The following is a 15,655-nucleotide window of genomic DNA, read 5'->3' as shown; positions in this document are numbered from 1 at the left end:
CAGCTCAGTTACTCACTTGAGTTTTTTAAAGTCAGTTTTAGTCTAAATCTATTGCACAATTAAATGTTGTCTGTTTTTGAAGTTCATTCCATACCATTAAGCAATTAACATTCCCCTCAGAGAAGAGAAGCATATATTACGTATTCTTTCTCTTTCATGTTCCATCTCGAAGTATCCATTGGTGTGAAGGGTCCCTGTTTAAAAATACCTTCAGGACCCTGCCAGAAGTGAAGTTCTCCAGTCTCTTCCAGATTCTGTGTCCCCCTTCTCCTTATAGTCCAGTTGCTACTTTTATGTTCACTCTTGTTGCGGTGGCAAAGTCCACTTTACACCCCCACATTGCTTTGAAAGTGGTCTCTCTGTAAACCTCTGCGCTAGAAAGCTCTCTCTTTACCAAGATTCCACTGATCCCTAACTCTCTCCCCCTCCCATCCCTTCTCCCATTGGCTCCTGTTATGTCACTCACCCTTGCCTCTGCCCCCTGGCCCTCAGACCATTGGCTTCTGATGCTTTGCCCACCCCGGAGCCCTTTGGGATAAAACCATGTGCGCGTGTCGTTCTTGGTTCTTTGTCCCTGCTTGCTGCGGGTGTGTTGGTTTCCTTAAACCCCTTGGAACTGCGTGCAGAGAACCCCTCTCGGCTCTGCGGGTCGTGCACAGACTGTGTGTGTGAGTGGCTGCTCGCGGCTGCCTGCGAAGGTGAGCTCGTGTGCACGCGAGGGTGCTGGCAGAGCACCGCCTGAGCGTGTCCACGAGGGACCCTGTGGGAGAAACACGGCATCGATCCACCGAAGCCCTCTTTCCATACACTCTGTTTCTATACTGCCACTGTATCTCACCTCATCATTTCCCCTGATTCTCTTTCATGTCTGTCCCTTTCTCCTTGTGCTTGGTACAAAATTTGGGTAATTTTTATTTTTCTCGTTGGTCATATTTCTGGTCTACTTAAAGATCTTTAGGCTGACCATGAGTTTTAGTTTGGTCTTTATTATATTGCAATTGCTATTTCTTTCTAATAATGTGTGAGTACTGCTATGCCCCTGAAAAAAGTTCTTCTACCTTTGAAAGGCAAAACCAAAGTGTGTTATGCCACTGGGCTACTCTAAACATCTGGAATTGCTATCACCAATGGTGAATATCTTTTCCTAAGTGTCTTGTGTCAGTGTGGATTTCAAAAAGTCTTGCAAACTCCTACTTGATCAACTATTTCTGTGCTATCACAGAATCACACTCACTTTGTGTGTGAACTTTTCCATATGCTTTTCCCTGGTAGATGCTCTAATGCCTCTTCTGCTCAGATTCATCTTCAACCTTCATTTTTTCATTAATTAATTTACTTCATGTCTATATTTCAAACCACCATATGTACATAAAGAGGGCAAGTATAGTAACTCTATGTTTTCTGAAAACTTCCATCAAATCAAGGCTGATAACTAAAAATTTATTTTTTATATCACTGGTCTTTGTTAATTCTAAATTAAATTTCCCAAATTTTTCTCTAGTCTTCATTACCGACTAAATTGTTCCTGTTGTATTTTTTTACAGTAGTTAGAAACAATCTGCTTTTAATCTAAAATTACTTTCAACGATCTAAAACTACACAAGATAGTAAGAGAAGGAAAAGTGGAGTAGGTCAGTGCTGTCTTTTCTGCCACATTGGAGATACTCTGCTTGGTGTGTGGTTTTCCATGTCTGTGCTCAGAAAGGAAGACTCAAGCTATGTGAATAAACTCCTTTCTTAAGTAACTCTATTAGGTTCTTTGTCAATAACATTAAATAGAGAGTTCTTGTCTTTTAAACCTCGCATAGCTTTGTTCTTATTACCTCTCCTCAACAGTCCCTCATTTATTAATGTGTTTCCTCCATCTACATTCCTCATCATTGATGACAATGATGCTGCAACCCTTTCTTCTGGTAGATATTGCGTGTGTGTTTCTGTGAGTGTGCGTGTGTGTGAACCTATGAGGTTCATACTTTGGGCCAGTTCCTGTTTCAGACAGAACTGCCATGCAATGAATAAAGCCTCAGAGTAAGATAGTAAGTTTTCTTATGTTAGAATGTCTATTAATGAACCATTTCATGTTTCAATTGTCAGCTGTGCAAACTGAGAAGTAGAACAAACATTATGAGTATTTGAATTTAGTTTAGTTCTTTCCTGAGTGTGTATGTATGCACTGAATGATGCTTGCGTGGTGGTTATGAACCAATATGTGTGTGGCATTTTTATGTTGCCATAAACATAGAGCATTTCATTTGGGTGAATATTGACTATAAAACATGGTATTTTTGAGTAATGGCTTTTCCAAGCCTATAGGTTCTCAGAAAGAAAATTGCAAGACCAGATAAAAATATGCTGAAGTACATTTAGAGTAGTGAAAAGGCCTGTCTGGAAGCTGTTTGCACAATAAAGCGTGTTTCCATCTTGGCGTACTCACATGTGTGCACGTACAAATGCATAGCCCGTCAAAATGACTGTAAAGATCACACAGAAAATTTATCAAAACTCTCACCATCTCTCTCATCTTTTTCTTGACAATTCCACTTTGGTTGATCATTTTTGGGGCATTTGGAGCATTTTCCAACAATTGCTGGTGTCTTTTTCCAAACAGCCTACAAAGTTCTTTTTCTCTTAGGTGAAAATTATCTGTATGCTTATTAGTCTCCAGAGCAGTATTAGACTGTTTAAATCAGAGACTATTTTTATGTTAATATTCTCTCTGGATGTAAGAATGGAAATTGTACTATTGGAAAGAAGGAAGAAAACTCGGCCAAATTCCCAGTGCAACAAAATACTTCTTTCCAAGCACATGAGCTCTCAGATGTGTGAAATCAAATCTTCACATTATTTTACCTAGCCCTTTTTTTGGTTTTTTAGGATTGTGTAGCTTTTAAATCTTTTTACTTTGATTATCCTTTTCCTTTTGCACCTATACAATTCGCGTCTGCCTTCAACAATGTCAGCATGCTCCAAAATGTTATGCACAATATCAACTCTTTCCTCATTTCCTCATTGCAGTATGAACTTTGATTCCTCACTTGTTCAACATATTTCTCTATGAGGTCTCTTCCATCTCTTCAGAAAAAATCCAACCCTGTAAATTCATGGATGTGTGAGGGAGAGATAAAAGAAAGATTTTAGGCAAGTCACTTTGTTTCTCTTTCATTTCCAAATTCAGCTATAAGGCCTTTGCGGGAGGAAAGGGAAGAATGTGTTGGGTTGTAGTCTGTGCTAGAAGGAGCTGAGGGCTCCAGGTACAATTTTGGTACAAATAAAGGGGAAAAAAAAAAAACAAAACAACTTATAAATAGCATGACATAGAAGAGAGGCATAAATACGAATAGTACCACTTTAACTGTTGTGGTTGTTTGTCAAAGACAAATATGTTGTAAGTGAAAAAATACTAAAATGTTTGAAGGCTGCAGTGGACAGCTACAAAATAATCAAAACACTGTAGTTTTTAACTCAAAGGACGACTTTCAAGGCAACAGGTGCATCCACTCTAGCTTGTACAGTACAAAGTAAAATGACTTCTTGGTCCTGACCATTCACTAATGGCTTTATTGTAATATATTATGTATTTATAGATGTATACCTACTTATATGTACATATTATGTAATTGAAAGGTTGGTTTCACTTGACAAGAAAGGGAATTCAGCCAAAAGGAAGTGCATGTTACTCCTTTCTAGCTTTCATGTGGCTGGAGATGGGTCAGGGCTCTGTCAGGATGTAAAGCCAAAAGCAGTCCTCCAAAACTCTGTTAAAGAAATGATTGAATGCCTAAATTCATGGTAGATGTTAAAAAAGTCTGGCCTTAAAAAGAGGTTTTCTTACCACAGCCACTAGGTTTAAATTATTTTAGAATTAAATTTTTGGAATAGAATCCACAGAGACTTTACTGAGAGTGAAATCTGAGGCCTAAAAAAGGACTTTCATCTATTAGGAATACAAAATTTGAAAAAGGAACCTGTGATGTCTGTGTTGCATTATATGTACTCTAATTTGCTTGACCATATATAAACAGCGTGAGGAGAACCTTGGCTGCATCCCCATTATACTTTTGTAGGACAGCCAGGCAGTTCGCTCACTTATTCTATTCTGGGTTCCAAAACCTGTTCTAATAACAAGAAAAAAATGTACAAAATTTGACATTGTTTTATTAAATAGTCATTTATAGTAAGTACAACTTGGAGAGGATTCAACAATACACTGAAGAAAGATGCTTTCTGACTGTTGATTTAAATTTTACTCCAGAAAAATGATGAAAGGCTTAAAGTTCAATGTGCAATGCCCAAATCATTAAGGACTTTGTTTCAGAGAATTCTTTTAAAACAGCTGCTGATTGGAAATATATATTCACTTTTCATCTTAGAAAGATGGAAGAATTCAAGTGATAGCAACTGTTGATTATTCAAATGTTTAGATTCTCATTCTCGATGTGATCAACCAACACTGAATTGCTAGTTGAAATGCTGAGAGGAAAAATCAGTTATAAATTCCTCCTGTACCTATGTATATTTTTTGAGACCCCTTCATTATAACTTTAATAACAAGAAAGGATTTTCTTTTTCTTTCTTCCCACTAAACATACATAAAATGTTATCTCTTTCTGCTGCGGTACATACAGTATTTTAATTGCATTTCATTGTTCTCAAACCTAATTTGTTGCATGTTAAGTGTGATGATATTAGAGCTGGGAGCTGAATCAGCGTTCACATGAGAGAATTTGGCAAAATATACTATTATTCATAGTAAATCCAAAAGTGGGGGGTTTTTCTCTATGTCTTTAAGAAGGTCTAATTTATTTTAAGAATGAGTTGCCGTTCAAGACATAAACATTACATCTAGTTAAGTGTATTGCAGCCTTTTTTGAGAGTGCTGTATTTCTTCTGTATAGCAAAAAATGACAGGTTCAAATTACACACATCACAGAGCAGCTTTTAAGAAAAAGCAAATGTTTACTAAGTGATTAACTGACAAAGAATCAGTCATTAAGTTGGAAAAAAACCTTTAGGACCATCAATATTTGGGACCTATTCTGAAGAATCAAAACAGGTTTAGCTGCCTCAGTATGGTGTAAGATACTGCAATGTTTTCTATGTCTTCATTGAGAAACTTTTTATATTGAGCTTAATAAAAAAAAAGGCATAACCAAAAAGAACACAGACAAAGAAGCTCACCAGCCTTTTCCAGTAGCAGGTGCACATTCATAAAGAATGTGCACCTGTTGGAGCACATGGAAGTACTAAAACTGGTAGCCACCACCTAACACTGCTTTTTGGAGTTAATAATGATACTCATATCCATCTCTCAAGCATTTCTTCCTAATTAGTTACCTAATTCTTTTGTGTGAACTGTGTATGTGAGCAACATGGTCTTCTGTAGATTGAAGCGATGCTGGAGCTCATCTAAAACTCGGATTGTGTCTGGGGCGTGCTCTCAAGCCAGCTTTTTGTTGTTCTAGTTTTTGTGGGTTTTTTTGTTCGATTGGATTTTTTCCTCTTAGGGATACAGCCTAGGCATGTCTGCTGGTCAGAACAAAATTGAAGAATACATGGGCAACATCTAGTCTTGGTAAAACAAACATGACAATGCAGCCCTCCCTCTAGTCCTGTGGGGACTCTGGCTGGAGTCAGGACAGACAAAAGGCATTTTCCTTTGTTAGCAGCTGTTTGGGGAGGCGGGGATTTGTATCAGAAATTAAGGGGACAATTCATTCAAGTGAAAGACCTCGCAGGGAATACCTGTCTTGTAGCTCTTATGGCTATGGGCTTCCAGTAGAAAAAAAATACTGTTTGGATTCATGTTTTTTGAATTGGTTAACATCACATGCTGAATGGATTTCAGTAATCTAGTGTTCACAAGACAAAGGCACCTACAATTTCTTTCATTGTTGGGACACAGAATTGCGAGGTCTTCATTTTCAAATTGAATATATAAATGTTGCAGTCTCCTGGTCACACACAGAAGGACAGAATATAAGACGTCGTACTGGTGTGATCCTGTTACACCAACTGGCATTCCAGTTGGATCACAATGCTTTAGACCTAAAAGGCTGGAGAGAAGTGTGATTCCTGCACCTAACCAAACAACTCACGGTTAAACTGTGAGAATATTGTTTAAATTGAAATACTGTTTCGAAGTAACTGAAAATTTCTCACCTTTCTGAGCAAACTGTTTCAGTGGTTAACTAAACCTATTGTTACAGTTCATGTTAGCAATACTTTGAATTTTGTGCAATTTTACCATCAGCATGGCTGATAATCACATGGGAGGCAGACAGTATCATAAAAAGTGCTATAAAAAGGTGGAGAGTGTTGTCACGTGTTTGTGAGGATTAGATAGGATCAGCTTCTCACACGTGTTACGGAACATTTTAAAGATCTACCCCTTCTACATGTGGTACAATGAATTAGAGTTTAAGTTACTTGTCTGCTAACATGTGCTGCCCTTGAGGAGACAGGGAAAAAAAAGGAACGGTAGCAAACGTAGTGGGGGTCTTGTAAACATGGAATGATGTTACTGTGTTGAAAATGGCATTAAAATATGTTGATGTGGGAGTATTTTAGGAAAACTGAGTTCCGACGTTAAATGTTTGTGTCCTGAGCAAATATTTTTTCATGACAAATAAGGGGTTTTTTTGGGCAAAAAGATTGACAGGGTACGTGAGTTCGTCTTTGAGCTTAGGTCAGGAGGACGCCAGAACTTAATTTCTCTGTCACTCCTTCTGTTGGGAAAAAATGGGAATGAAAATCACAATGTAGTCATGTTGCCACAGAAGCTGGAGGGTTCCTCTATAGTTACACATCTGTGATCTTAGAAAACTAAATTCCTGTTTTAGTTTCAGCATCATCTTGAAGGTGACAGTGGGAATCTGATTAAAAAAGTAAGAGTAGTAGAGTCTAAATCAATTGTTGCAAATCTAGTAAGTGACTACCTCTCCCAAGCCCCTTTTCCATAAATATAGGTGCACTTCTCTTCTTTCAACAGCTTCCTAAATTGTAGAAGAAAGTGTCACATTTAAATCATCCATGCATCTTCTCTGTGGGAAAGAGTCAATTTCAGTTGAAAGTATCAGCTGCCATTAGTGGAACAATTCCTGGTGCTTTTTGTTCTTTGCTGCAGCTAAGCAGTTTGTTTCTGACTTCCTTTCAGAGGTATAAAGTTCTGGAGGAGCGAATATATATATGCAGCTCTTCTGCTACAATTTTATGTTACCCTCTGATGTACAGGGCTTGAAGGGAGGGAGTATGACCATATGGAGATGGCTTTCTTATCCAAGTGGAAACAGGTTTAGTCAGCTTACAGGAGGGGTGCATAAACAAAATACAGTAGAGAAACTCACAGAGCTGTACTTCAATGGCCATTAAAATTACCTCTGCAGTGCATTCAGGGTCAGGATACATGGAATGCATATGCTTGTATTATGAATGAAAGAAAGAGCAAAAGAAAATCTAATGTTAATTAAAATTTTCCAGGGGTTGGGTTGCATAATTCTTCTTTTGTGTTCTTAAATCTCTTTTGATTTTAATTGCATGACAAAAAAATTGACTGCAAGTGTAATGTTAGCAAATGTTCTTATTTGATTACAAGCATCTGTGAATGCTAAGTCAGAGAATTAAATGCCTTTAATTGGGGTTGGTTTGTTTTCTGTTTCTTCATGAGGTTTTTTGTATGTTGTTTTTTTTCCCAAGACAGCCACACTGGTAATAAAGCTTGTACTGTCAGTATGCTGAAGGTCATTCCTATAATCTATTCAGTAAGATCTGCTCCCCTTTAGGTGAAAAAAAAATCAACTGAGCATACCTAAAAATGTCTAGAAAATCCTATTACGCTTACTGAATTTCAGTTATGTATTTCAGATTCACATGGAATTCAATGAATGCTCAGATCAAATACGAAAAATTGTAGCAGGTTTCCAATGTTATGCAGAGTTTCCCTCCCTTCCCCCTTCTGTGCTGTCTTAGAGAAACAAGGAAATTCTTCTCAGATATGACAAAGGATAAAATGAAATGATTAGCATTAAAACATACCTAATAGTGTGTGATATGTTTTAAAACTGGAAACAAAGGTAGGGTATGACTTATCTGTCTGTCGTGACTCCTTCCGCATCTGTCTGTCTCTCTAGAGCAAGTCAATAAAAATGATTAGAGCTGGCATCTCACAATCGCACACCCTTAAAGCATGAAGCAATAATACTGTGAAGGAAATTTTTTTCTGACCTTTTCAAATTACATCCAACTGTCTAGGGAATTTCTCAGTGACTTGAGGTAATAAAGTTCAATCCGTTTTGCCGGTTGGCTTCAAATTTAGCTCCTCAGAAGCCCTAACTTATCTATTCTTTTTATCTTGGCCTTGGCATCTATTCAGTACAGTAATCCATGCATCTAATCTTTTTTTTCTCTCCCCTCTCAGGTTTAGCTGGTGGATCATATTGTGAAATCTGCAGCCATGAAAGGCCCTCCATTTACTGCACCCTTCAAAACGGAATGTTAGCATGGGAGGCTAAGCTGGTATGTTGCCTTTGAGAGGCTCTTGTTGAATTTAATTAGCTTTTAGATTTCATCTCCATCTCGCATCTCAGCTTTCACTATTGTGTGTGATTTAGGCTTCACTGACTTCCATTATTTAAAACTTTGCCGACTTAGATGTGCCACTTTAGAATACTGAGGGGAAAGTAAATTTTAAAGTTCATTGTCTTAAATTGATTTCTATTTAGTTTTTATGATAGGAGCTCAGAAACAATAGAGACATAGCCTCCCAGTAAGTTAGGATTTGAGTGACAAAGGCAAACAACCATTTCTGCATGTCTTGTTTCTCATTGTATTCCATGAAGTAAAACTGGAAACAGGTAAAGAACATTTCTAGCAAAATATTTCTTAAATTATTTTTAGGTTTATAAAAACTGGGCTTTACTGCTGTCACTTCCCTGAAATATTAAGTCTGTGTTTAGGTATATATCTGATCTGCTCTTGAATGACCTCCCGAATATTCAAAATGCATGCATATCTAAAAGCACATGTAAAACACTTGCATTTAATCATGGAAGTAATACACTGGAAGTCACATATAGCTATCTTACATACATTTGCAAGGGAAAGGAGTAGCTACGAAATGGTTTGGTAAAGATAGGAGGTTTGGGTTTTTTTCTTTTTTTTTTTTCTGAATTCATCTTCATTTTGATTCTCTCTTCTGAAGTGTAGGGAAACATGGTCAGATGGATAAAGTACAAAACTGGGAGTTTATAGGTCTTGCTCCTGTATGTAAATGGGCCTCTACTAGGCCTGTAATGTTTGACAAGTCACTCAATCACTTTGTACCATAACCCTGACTACTGTGAAAAGCTCTCAGGGAGTGCTCAGCAGAGGATGAGCACAGGGTGGAATCTAACTGTTTCACTGTGTTTAGTTGATTTAGCTGAAATGAAATAGGTTCATTTTTAATCAAAATGTATTGTACTCCATTGATACTAGCCATGTTGAAAGTGGGATAATCAGTAATCTGAAGGCCTTTTATGCCTGAAAGAATGACATTCTCAACAAAATTACTGAGGATATCTTAAATTTTGAAATTAATTTAGGAAAAACAGTACCCCACATTGGTAAGATTTCTCACATTGACCTTACTGTCACTTCCTGAAAAGAAATGTTGCTAAACTGACAGATCCAGTTATATTTTTAATCAAGCAGGAATAAGCATTTTGAAATTCTTTTATTAGTTTAGTGCAAAAGATAACATACCTGAATTCCCAATATGCTAAATAGTGTCCTTGTTTCAGAGGTGATATGAAGGGACACATTAGAGTGTACATGAACACCCAGCTTGGTACTAAAATAAAGTTAAATAAATGTTTGTGTCAATGTGTTCATTTACTTTCACATCTTGGAAGCTCCATTAATACATGTAGAGTTATTTTTAGTAGAACCAACTGCTTTTCAGTCTACATGAATTAGGCTTCTCCTGATACTCCAGCGTTCAGGTTGGTCTCTAGATACGGAGACAAGCAATCCAAAAGGGTCCATAGTTTACCAAGTATCAGAGGACTGAGAAATACCTCATGGAAGACTGAGAAATACCTCATGGAAGTAGCAAGTTTTAGCTTCTCAAAGCAATGTCACTGTTGTTGGCTGTATGTATATATATATATGTTTTTACAGTAGGTGCTTGAAAAATATACAATAAATACCCTCCCATAATATTTCAGGCAGAAATACATAGGAATGGGATTATTTTGAATACAAGTAGGATTTTAGAGATAGTGGCGATGTGAGTTTTCTTTCACTGAACAAGTTCTTATTTCCAGGATTCTTTCTAATTTGCAAACCTGAATGCTGGGCAGACGCAGCTGTTCTGCTGACAGGCTTTTCTACCATACTGATGGTTTCCAACTCAAAAGTTTTGAAAATTAATTTAAGGAGAAAGGATTTTTCTTATTCATTTATTTATTTGAATTCCGTTTATCACAGTATACGTTACATAAAAGGACCTGAGTAGTGATATGTAAATACTTACATTTCATTTTTTGGAGTGTCTGTGTGGACAACCAGTAAGCTAATGGTGTTGTTTTCCACTTGGAATGTAGCTGAGTATGTTTTACTTTGTCATAGCCAGTCATTGTGGACCACTGAAGGCCTCAACACCTCAGAACGATATGCTAGTTTTTGGTATTACTGTGGAATGTCAAAATCTTCTTTGCAAGCTAATCCATTCCTTAAAGTAGCTAATTAAATAAAACCAAATGAACCACAAGTGTCTTTTAAATCAAACGTACTACATTATGTCTTATCGTGGGAAACAACAGATGTCCTGATGTTATTCTGGTTTAATGTCTTTATAGTTTTGCTGTCTGTTCCGTCTTTCCTGATTTTCATAAATTGGGAGTACAATAATAGTGTTCCAGGGATAGGTATATGAAAAGTGGTGTTCCAGCTTCGTTTTTTTCCTCAGTTTGGAAATACCTAGTTTAACAAATCTTTGAGAAGAAAATACTGTAGATTGAATCAAAGTAACTCCTGTCCATGCATCAGTGGTGTTAAAATAGGAGATTGCATTGTGCATATCAAAGGGATTGTGTTCTTGTTATTGATACACTGTTGTTAAATGTTATTTATATTTTCATCATTAGTCCATAAAGTCTTAATAATTAGCTCTCTAATTTTCCAGCAAAAGCATGATAATTTGTTGAACTGATTGAAGGAAGAAAAAAAAAAAGCTGACCAATCTGGCATTGTAAGTTAATAGTACAGACCAAAGCATAGTCATAATTAGTTGAGAAAAGGACTTTCCCTGTTCATTCCAGTTCATAATAAAAAGTGTCTCACTAAAGTGACTTAGAAAATAATGCATTCAGACTGAGCAGAATTACCGCCTAGCAGATTCTATTTATCTGTAGCTTAAAAAGCAGCTGCGTTTTTGTAAAAAGCAATGAATGTGGCAGTCCTACTTAAAGGTAGAAGAAAAAGAACACCCCTTGTTTTGTAATAAGGGGATTTTCAATTTAAAAGAGAGAGAGAGCCTGTTGTGTGAAGTATGGTTATTACATTCACTGTATTCTATCTCACCCACCAGGAGGCTAATAACGAAGGAGTCAGTGAAGGAGACCAATGCCACGAGGGTTATCTCGCAGCCCCAGATGCTGGATAAGTTGAAGGAGGCAGAATCGCTTTTGGATGACATTCAGGAAGGCCTTGAATGATTATCTGGCGAAGAAAAGACTATTCTTTCCAAGGTAAACAGTCCATTTCATCTGTCTGCTGTTGGTGTTGGTGTAAAATATGTTTATATAAATACCTCTAAAGTTCATTTTTTATCATTTTTCAGGTTTTTTTCTCCAGATGCAGCAATGATCTCTTAGGAATCCTTTTTGAGACAAAGGATCCACTCCACGTCCAACCAAACCTAAGGAAATGCTTTGAAGGAATTGACAAGCTCACTTTTAATCACAGGAGAGAAATTACCCACATGGAGTCAGCAGAAAATGAAAAAGTAGAGCTCATGCTGCGAATAATTTCAGCAAGTGCCAAGGGGCTAGTTGAGAAATGGCTTCATGAGGTGAATATCTTTAGCTCTTACTTAGGGTTTAGTTACTGTATGATCATTTTCTCTTTTAGGAGCAATGAATATTATAAGTGTATACTAAATAGCTCTCTGAATATTTTTCAGGTTGTTGACAGATTTCAACCTTGTTGTTATGTATTGCAACTAATTTAGCTTCTGCAAACATGCAGAAATTAATCCTAATAAAAATCTCTCTTGAATCAAGCTATCAGCAGTAGTCAGTCTGTGTTTGAAACCATATGTGTGAATATATGTTTGAGTCTACATGTATGTGTTTTTGTGCTTATGTGGTGTAATGTCTGTAGTTCAGGAGGATAATGTGTAAAAAATAATTGAAGAAATGTAAGATTTTGAATTCTTCCCTCCACCCTGCAGAAAGTGTGTCCCATTGTGTTGGAGGGGTTTAATATCCAATCATTTTAACAAAAGGGAAGAGAAATTATGTCACTGATAACATCCTAACCTTTCCCCTTTGGGCCTCTAATCTAAATTCATTGGTTTCAGTGTGAAATTAGTTTGGTGACCTTTTTTGTTTGCTTTATTTAACCTTCCCCTCCCAGTGGATGGGAATGGGACCTTTCATTCTTTTTTCTTTCTGGGCATTTTTCTTCCATGTGCTTACTTTTCTCCTGGGGCAGAATCAGCCCCAGGAATTCCACTTCCCCTTTGTTTGCTGTTGTGGGTACTGTTCTTGTCCTCAGTGGCTTTTCCCTGGGTGCTCCCTAGGCAAGGGTAAGTGGCAGGGACTGGCACCCAGCTCCAGCAGGAGAGGGAAGGGGAGGCTGGGGGCTGCTGTTTTCATAGCCAGATAATTGGGCAGAGGCTGGGGGGAATCCCTGGGCAATGAAACCTGGAGCAGGTGGTGGGTTAAAGGTGTTTGGCCCTATTGTGTGTTGTGTTTCTACTGGCTGGGTGAGCAAAGCTGGACTGCATAAGCCCACTTGTGAATCCCTGTTTCCCACCCAATGAAGCTGCACAGCAGCAATGTGCCAGCTTTGGATGGAGCGCCCCTTTAGGGGCTGTCTGCACGCCGTTTAAAATGGTCCATCTGCATCATCATTCAGGATAGAAGGGAGAAGAGGGAGGGGATGATTTAGGCAAGCCAAACACTTCCCATCCTGCTCTCTCTGTCAAGTCACTAGCTTGGTTTTGGACTAGTTTACAGACAAAACTTCCATTAAAAAAAAAAAAAAAAGAGTGATAGTGGGTAAATGGCAGTCCTGAGGAGCTCAGAAAAACCCAGAATCTCAAGCCTGTTTTCACCAACAGGGTTGGGGGAGGTGAGCAGCTGTGTTTATTTTAATACATCTATTTTAACCCTCACCTAAAAACAAATAGGAAGGTTTGGGCGTGCATTAATCTGGATCTGATTAGTGTCTCTTTCTCCCTCAAAAGTGCAACCTGAGATTAATGAATATAAACTAGAGTTTCATATGCAGTCTTTAAGTCATTTGCATGTTTTATGCATGATAATTGAATTTATTTATGCACTTCCTTTCATTTAATGATTTCTCGCTCTTTTCTATGCTATCAACATTATATTATGCAAGAAGTAGGATTTGGTAGGCAAGAAAAGATAGCAGTATATAAATCAAACTCGAGTTAATTTTGAGTTCTAGTGTCAGCACTAGATCAGAATTAGTACTAGTCCCATGCCATGGGTTTACGTAGCTGGGAAAACGTAAAATATTTTTGGTAAAGCATAGACTTTTAGCTTGAGATGTTTCTGATGCAGCTTAGTTTGCTTGCAAGTGTACAAGCAAAATTATTTTTAAATGGCAGTTAAATTATTGTATTGACTTTTCAATGACTCTAGAGACTCGTGTTTCTACTTGGCCAATTAGTAGTAATAAGAAGATGAATACTAATTACACTAATAAATAACTGTGTTTAGACCAGGACCTCAGAATTATAGTCTGGCTTAGAAAATAAGTGTATTTTATAATTTGTCTCATTTGGTCTTCCATCAGGAGAAATAGGGACTTTGCAGCTATAGTAAATTTATCATAGCCAAGAAGGTAAAGGTTGTAGGGATGAGAGGGTCATATTTGGTAGCAGCTCTGTGACAGTAGCTGTTTCAGTGCCATAGGGAGGGAATCTTGTTCTGTTTCTGCAGTTAAGCTCAGATGTCTTAAAGGTGTCTTAGTGTTGGAGTCCGATTTTTTTATAATGCGTGCCAGGAAGTTAGTAAGGAAAATTAGGGAAAAGATGCTGGTAGTGGTGCTTTCATAGCGTTTATCTATACCAGTTTCTTTTGTGTCTCTTGTCTTTCCTTATGTCTTGAAAGATGTATGTGGAAGTGATATTTTTCTGTGGTGTCCTGTCTTTTATCAGTGAATTAAATGGTTGTGTCTTGTGATTGTTTCTGATTCTCATAGGTAGGACTGTGTTTAAAGGCTAAAGCTCTGTTAATTTGTGATGTAACCATTTCAGTGTCTTTCTTGTCATTGAAATGTAGTTGAAAATGTTTAGTAATGTAGCATGAAATCATTGGTTAGTTTTGGAATGGTGGTGAAATCATGTGAAGAAAATAAGTATTGCATCTGATCAAGATAAATTCACTCTAGTGTTTTATGGCTTTTTATTCCTATGTGATAGTAATAAAGTCTCATGTAGGGATGGAAGCCATGAAATACATTGTGAAAAATCATCAACTCAGATGGGGCCATCAGGATAGCATGCTGTAGTTGTAGAGTTATTGAGAATGATTGGAAGATGGTTCAGTATGTCATCACTTTGACTACCATGTTTTTGCATTTTGTTTCTTCATCCTTCACCCACATAGTTTGATGAGAGGAAATCAGTTTGTAACAAGATGATCCATCTTTACATCAGTGTTCAGTCTTTAAATCGTTCCTACATCTTTCATTTTCTCCCAAAGGTAATACTGTATATGAAACCCTTAGCTAAGAATTTAATATAGCTAATAAACACATGCTAAAATGAATACAAAGAAAACCCAATGAACTTCTAAATGCTTGGAAATAAGGAAGGAAACAAAGCAAGGTCTGCCCTGTTAGCAACTGGTCCAGGTTCTTTATTTCCATGTTTAAGAGCAAATCTGAGAGGTGATCCAGGGATTAAAAAAGAATTCTTTTCTCTGCCTGCATGTCTTTCTGAAAGTGCTTGTTCTTTTTCTCTCTGGAACTGAGGTGAAGGCTGACAGTGTTGGGCTCAGAAAACAATTTCTGACAAATTCCTTACACTGCTGCTATTCCACATATTGCCTTACTGCTCCGTCTCCTTTGCTTTTGTGTACCAGTTTCCTCTGGGAATATTTTGGGGAATGTTATTTATTCTGATGTAACTATTTATGACTTGTTGTTGTAGTATTTCTCTGAAGCATATGTTAATAAAACATTACTGATTTTTTAGTACTTTGACTCCTTTATTATTTCTCTTAGATGTGAATTTTTTCTCTGCTAAAAATACTGACTTTATTGTAACTAAGGTCATCTTCTGGTGAAAAGCCTCAGGAGTAATCAGGCAGGATGTGTATTTCCCATTGTATTTAGATTTTAATTTCTTCTTTAAATCAAACAGCACATGGAGAATTTAACCATGATTAAATTGACAGACATTGTGTGGCAATTATTTCAG

General features: G+C 37.3%; 1 long non-coding RNA gene across 15 annotated transcripts in view; it reads left to right on the top strand.

Annotated features, from left to right (window-relative positions):
* LOC116443316 overlaps window positions 1-15,432 on the top strand; it is a 114,467-nt gene extending 99,035 nt beyond the window's left edge. For all 15 annotated transcript variants that reach the window (XR_004239815.1, XR_004239818.1, XR_004239816.1 and 12 more), the window contains 3 exons: window positions 8,414-8,511; window positions 11,567-11,726; window positions 11,819-15,432. This is a non-coding gene — a long non-coding RNA (uncharacterized LOC116443316). The remainder of the gene's footprint in view (window positions 1-8,413; window positions 8,512-11,566; window positions 11,727-11,818) is intronic.
* The last annotated feature ends 223 nt before the right edge of the window (window positions 15,433-15,655 follow it).

This window comes from Corvus moneduloides, chromosome 4, assembly GCF_009650955.1.
Source record: "Corvus moneduloides isolate bCorMon1 chromosome 4, bCorMon1.pri, whole genome shotgun sequence".
NCBI classification, from domain to species: domain Eukaryota; kingdom Metazoa; phylum Chordata; class Aves; order Passeriformes; family Corvidae; genus Corvus; species Corvus moneduloides.
Note: the sequence above shows the minus strand (reverse complement) of the source record. Positions and strands in the feature narration are given on the sequence as shown.